Here is a 6,915-nt window from a genome sequence, read left to right as displayed (position 1 = left end):
GATGTGACACATATTGTATGGATGAAAGAATGCATAATACTTTGAGGATAACTTGATTTTCTTGCTCAAATTAGTCGTCTCAAGAGGTAAGGTTTTCAACTGGGAATATATCCTCTCTCACAAACTTTAACTTCAGATACAACAAGCTAAGAAAGTACCAAGGTTTTACATGTACGCTTATCTTCTAGATGGAATTTTTGCCCATTACTAGTTCATCAAGATGAAATGGATCTGGACCCCACAAGAACAAGAACCTATCTACTTTCATTACAGTCTGTTATTAGAAGTCAGTTTTTGAGGAGTTCATGATAAGATAGAAAAACACTTCTTAGCAGTATTATACATGATGATCTTTGTGATAAAACCTCCTTGCATGATAGATCAAGTGAAGTAGGAACTTTATGATATTTTCCATTGGTTTTCTTCACCATAGGCCACATACACCAGATGTTTTGGTTGTGAGAAAACCCCTCAACTTATGCCGAGGTATGTGACTAATAAGGTGGTCTTGAAAGTGGTAGCTTATCAGTGAAATAATGGATTGTTTGTACAACTCCATAGGAGGAAAATGGCTCCTTGGCCAACTCTCCCTTTATGGATTGGACTCCATGAGTTGAAGAGCCTTAAGGAGGTCGATGCTAAAATTAAAGAACTCAATTGCCTTCATTTTTTATTGAGGAGCTTCCACATATACGATCCTAGAAAAGTATGCCCACAACAATGTGATAAGATACAATATACTTGGTTGTATAGACTTATGACCATACTAGAAGATGAAAAGATTAAGAATTGGTACAATTCATTGAGAAAGAATAGGAAAGGAGATGAAGCAGATCCCTCCCAAGTTCCACAGGTACCCGATGATTAGATGGAGTAGATTCGACAGGAAGAAACTACTAGAGTGGACACTATAGCACCCAAGAAGAAGCTGAAATGTGATCCAGTGACAAAGAGCAGTAGAAAGTTTAAGATGGATCCTCTAAGAAAATTTGTGATTGAGGTAGAACAGTAGAGGAGAAAAAAGGAGGAGGAGAATAGAAGGTTATACGAAGAGTGAAAAAGAGAGGAGGAGTGCATACAAAAAGAAGAAGAAGAAAACAAGAAGCAAGATGACTTGTTGAAGTTGAGAGAAGAGGAGGAGAGGAGAAGAGTAGCATAAGAGGAACTACTAAAGTAGCCATAGGAAGAACAAATGAAGAACATACACAAGGAAGAATCCACACGGATAGTGGAGGAAGAACATATGGCCCATGAATAAGAGGAAGAGTTAGAGGAGGAGGATGCCATTGAACCAATTGCAGATGAAGTAGACACTTAGCCAGAGCCTCCTCTCATCGATGGCCATCTCCCATTTAATGAAATGGGAATTTCTCCTCCACCAGACGACACGGTCATGGATGTGGGTCAACCTCACGTTTGACCATATGAAGAAGAATATTTTACAAGAAAGGAAAATGTGCTTTCCTAGTGGTCCCACCCATCGTGTTTCAATATCCACATAAAAGGTGATAACATATAACACCAAGAGAAATCCCATATCAGTCATGGGAGAAAATGTGGCTTTTGTGACAACATCTCAAGATAACAGATAATATCTTATGAGCAAGGTTTCATAATTATGTAAAGGTGTAGTTGAGATAATAGATAATGTCTTATGAGCGAGGTTTCATAATTATGTAAAGGTGTAGCTGTCGCAAAATAATAGGTTGATCATCCTACCATCGAGAATCAACGGTTGTCTTTCGCTAGTATCAGCACAACAGATCTAGAGTCATCCATATCTGAAGAACTGAAGCCAATGGAAGACATCATGAGGCAACTATACAGTGACATGATTCTCTTGCATGAGATGACGACACCCCTTGTTCAAATTCAAAAGAAATCTCAAGAGATCGTGAAGCTTATCAAGGTGGCAATCATAGTTTTAGACTTAATACAAGATTGGGGAGGTCAAGTATCTATATGTTCCTCACAAGTTAGTCAAGAATAATTCCCGAGATGGATAGAGAACAGTTAATACTTCATACTTAGAACTATGCCCACCTTATTGAACAAGCAACCAACACCATTCTTGCTTATGTTCGACTGCTTAGAGGTTTAGAGTCTTTGGCACAAAAACACAAATTACCTTATATTGGTTCACTTGGAGAGATAAGAGGTAATGGTGCCATCATGTAGAAGATAACAGAGTTTATTGAACAAATCAAGCCTAGGAAACAGATCAAGAAGGCTTGGAGATCACCAATAATACTATTTTGCAGTGTGCAATTGAGCCAACTAAAGTTCACATGAAATTATCATGCCCATGGAATAACATACAGTCATGCTCCAAATTCATATTATCAGAGGCTTGGGAGGCGAATATGTAGTATGTTACAGAGATGCCAATTAGAGTCAATTTTATTGCAACATAGTTCATAGCATGGCACTCCTATATCACAAATCAAATCCATGTTCCAACTACTGATTTGAGATTTTCTTCTTCATGAAAAATATTTTATCTTATTAGAGTTGTCCTATATAGCCACCATTATCATATAACTTTTTCTGTTATGAATAAATGTAATGTAAAGGAAGTCTAAGAGACACATGGGGAATGTGAAAAGACACATGTGGAATGTAAATAGATGTATGTAGAATATGATGAGTCACATGGAATCCCATAGGTTATCGAAGTCAAAGAGTCATGAGGAAACTCGAGTCATGGTAATTTGTTATAAATAAGGCCTCATAACTCAAGTAAAGAGCTTGGACCTTGGCTTCTCAAGTTATGCATAAGGGAGAAGATCATTCTTTTGGAGAAGCAAGTTGTAGCTTCATGTTCCACTGTTGGATCTAGTGTTTCATCAATGTAACAATGTACTTGGATCTTTCATTAATCATCAAAAGCTAGGGGAGCCAATACTCTTTCATGCATGTATTGAAAATGTTGTAAGACTATTTTTTAGATGTTTACAATATATGTTTTGTTACACATAATAAAGATAATGAACCGTTTCATTCTTTTAGCTACGAATCTTGTTGAATGGGTGTTTTTATGTGTTTATATGATTGTTGTTATCTTGTGAATTGATTTGCAGGTTAATTAATGAATCTTCTCAATTTCTCTCGTGTGTCTCTCTTAGAATAGTACTAATACTTTTCTATTTTTTCACCTTACACTTGATGCCTCGCAAAGCTTACATCCTTGCTACCCCAAAGTTATGTGCATGATATCTTGTGTATGTTTTGTAGCCAAGGCATTCTTTTAAGATCACTTGTAATGGTGGCTAGACCTTATATCTAGATGGGGCTCCTACACCAAATGGTGTGAGGTCTAATTGTGACTTCACATTAGGGAGACCTGCTATATGTTGGCAGCATCCAACATCGTCAACAAAACCTTAAAAAAAACATAATTTTTCATTTTTAGATATCAACCATTCATCAACATTTACCTCGCCCATCTTCTCTTCAACCTTATGTAGCAAACCCTCTCTTGCAACCAAAACCCTAAATCATTTATCATAGTTTCCTCTTTGTATGCATTGCTAAAATATTCTTAAAATCTCTTTCTTTGGAATGGGTGACACATATTGCAATCCTTCTTTCTTTAGTGCATGTATTTACCAAATGTCTTTCTTTAGTGCATGGATTTGCCAAATGTCATTCTTTTGTTGCTCGTTAATAGATGTCAAACAAAAAAATAAACCCTTCTTCGATAGGAAAGTAATGATGGATAAATGACAATGGTAGAAGAGAAAATAGACAAGTTATTTACACCTATTTTCACACAAAAATACCTGAATACCTGTCTTCTTTTAATTTCTTAATATATATTTTAATATTTATAATAATTGTATTTTCTTAATATATATTTTAATATTTATAATAATTGTATTTTTATTTTCTTTGGATTATATATATATATAGAAGACTTAGGTCAAACTAGTAGCGGGAATAGTGATTACTACTTACTATTTTGCGCAATTCTAGAATACGCCCGATCTTAGATGATTTTGACTAAGACACTGAGAAAACACGAGATAATTTGGAAAACGACGAATAAAGAAATATAAAAAACTAAATCGAATCAGGAAATAGATATGAGCATGTTAGGGAACGCTGAAACAGATAGGCTCTGTCCTACGAAAGGACTAATGAATATTTAAACAGTACACTCAAGTCTAGAATACCCCGAAACTATCACGAGATCACCCCGAAACTACCAGCAAAGATATCGATATCACGAGATCATCCCGAAACTACCAGCAAAGATATCGATATCAGAAAAGAGAATTTGGTGAGAACTGAACAGCAGGCGGTTTTTAGAGATATTTTCGTGTTAGAATGATTGTTGGGGTTTTTGGATATATTTTCGTGTTAAATTGATTGTTGAATTTGTTTAAGAGTTGGTCGAAATTACCAGTTTGAATTCTGAACTCTTCTGCAATCAAAATGCCTCACAGTTTTTTCAAAATAGGGAATATCCCATTATAATGAAAAATCTATATATAATAAAAATTCATTGAAACCGAAAAAAAAACACTACAAAACTTAGCACGAGGAAGGCATGGAGGTGGATATTCCAATGCGCTGTGGCAGCAAAATCTATATATAATAAAAATTCATTGAAACCGAAAATAAAACACTCCAAAACTTAGCACGAGGAAGGCATGGAGGTGGGGCGAAGAATTGGGCAGCCTGACCCCATATTCCAATGCGCTGTGTCAGCTTTTTAAACATTTCCTGCCATATTTGTTTGTCGTCCACATGATACTTTATGTCAAGTCGTTATTCCCACTGTGGAAGCCCCGCCAAAGTAGTTCCTTTTCATGAATGAATGAGGATGCTTGGAGTATATACTTGGCATACAATGAGGATGCTTGGAGTATATGCTTGGCATTCAATTATTCCACTTTCCTTTTCCCGCCTGAGAGACACCTAAGCAGAATCCCATACATATTCATATAGGTATAGATACATATACAAATATATATACACTAAACTTGATGTTCCCCATCGTCTTCATCTTCCATGGCTTCCCTTCCGCTCATTCAGCACCACAATCTCGACTTCCTCTGCGATTTGCAGTCGACCACAGCCGACAGCTATGACGAGATATCAAAGCAATTCGCAGGGCACGGGGAAACGTTGGATGTGAAGCAAGAGAGGCAACTTAACTTCGAAGCATGGAGGTTGGGTGTAGAAACAAACACTCTGCGCTCATGGACCGTGGTGCCTCCTGAATTCGTGGAATACGTGAAAAAATATATGGTTGGGAGTGGAAGCCAATATGCGAGGGACTCACAAATGGTAGCCAACGAATCCATGGCCTACGTTAACTCTCTCACACTCTCAGGCGATGGGAGGGACGCGTGGGTTTTTGACGTGGACGAGACACTGCTCTCCAGCCTGCCCTTTTTCGAAGGGCGTCAGTATGGGTAAGATGAACTTGGAACGCACGCCATTCTCCTCTACTGCTTTTTTTTTTTTTTTTTTTCCTTTTTTGGCCCACTGTTTGCAGATTTAGAGATGGTCGATGCTGTTTTTACAAAGTGGGCAGATTTGGCAGAACTGACAAACAAACGCCTTCCCCCTCTGCTTTATTTTCATATTTTTAGGCCTCCCTGTTTGCAGAGGAGACGGGGTCGACGATGAAGCTTTTATAAAGTGGGCGGATTTGGCAGAGGCCCCGCCATTGCTTGCCAGTCGTAGCTTGTACGTCCATCTGCTGGAATTGGGGTTCAAGATCTTTCTATTAACTGGAAGGTACGACTACGAGAGGAATGCCACAGAGAAGAATCTGGCCCGGGCTGGTTGCTGGTTATCATTCATGGGAGGCCCTTTTCTTGAGGTGATCACTGCAACCCGTTCCCTGAGTTTAAGTTGATGGCTGCTTTCTGAAATATTTCCTTGATGGTTGATTTCCTCAATATTTCTGATCAGATAGACCTGGGTGAAGTCAATTATTTTGGGATCCTATTTAGTCGAATAATGAACTCACGTGTGTCCTGCAGTGAATTATTTCCTATAAACGTGTGTCCCCGCATTTGCCACTTTAGTTTCTTTGATGTCTCTTTGTGAATTTGGATTGTTTACTTCTTTTTATGGGTACTAGGTAACGCGTTGTGTTCATGAGGTTAATGCGCAATTTGTGTTGCAGGGAACCGGAAGATTATTGGATTGTTTACTTCTTTTTATGGGTACTAGGTAACGCGTTGTGTTCATGAGGTTAATGCGCAATTTGTGTTGCAGGGAGCCGGAAGATTATGAGAAGCGCGCTGTGGTTTATAAATCTGAGAAGAGACTGAAGCTTGAGCAAGATGGGTTTAGGATTCTGGGGAACACGGGTGATCAGTGGAGCGATCTGACTGGATATTCCGTTGGGCAAAGGACTTTCAAGCTGCCCAATCCCCTGTATTACGTTGCCTGATATTAATGTTTTGTTTCTTGCACCGAGACATGGAACGTGACAATACATCAGCTCTGATTGGATTGTCCCACATATTTTACTCAGAAGTGCTGTCATCGATATGCATAACTCTGTACTGAAGATCAAAAACATATTTTCTTTTATGTGTATTTCTTTGTCCTGAAATCCAATATTTTGGTAAATCTACGTAACATAAAATTATTAATTACATCGTTCAAAACTTTTAATTGGCTTCGTCTCTTTAATCCTTGCATTTCATCGTACACAACAAGTACCTCTCCTCCTTTTTCACTCATTACCAGATGCATTGCACAATGGAAAATCAGTTTTTGATTCATGATTTCAAATGTTCATGCGACAATAGTTCTCACATGAAAGCATATTTGGTTCAATATCTCAATGATTTAAAAAACCTGATTTTATTTTAATGATGTGGTTGTTGAGTAAATTATTCATATATCAAAATAGAATCCTATCTAATAGTAATTCCACAACATTAA

At 37.7% G+C, this 6,915-nt stretch overlaps 1 pseudogene across 1 annotated transcript; it reads left to right on the top strand.

The window, feature by feature from the left end:
• The first annotated feature begins 4,948 nt into the window (after nucleotides 1–4,948).
• Nucleotides 4,949–6,564, top strand: LOC149236914 (acid phosphatase 1-like; annotated as a pseudogene). Its single transcript, XR_016268451.1, has 3 exons — nucleotides 4,949–5,423; nucleotides 5,620–5,836; nucleotides 6,238–6,564. The product of XR_016268451.1 is annotated as an acid phosphatase 1-like (transcript).
• Nucleotides 6,565–6,915: the final 351 nt, after the last annotated feature.

Source organism: Pinus tabuliformis, chromosome 8 (genome assembly GCF_031772625.1).
Source record: "Pinus tabuliformis cultivar Carrire ecotype Pingquan chromosome 8, CPIR1, whole genome shotgun sequence".
Classification (NCBI taxonomy): domain Eukaryota; kingdom Viridiplantae; phylum Streptophyta; class Pinopsida; order Pinales; family Pinaceae; genus Pinus; species Pinus tabuliformis.
This window is presented reverse-complemented; position numbering and strand designations above follow the sequence as displayed.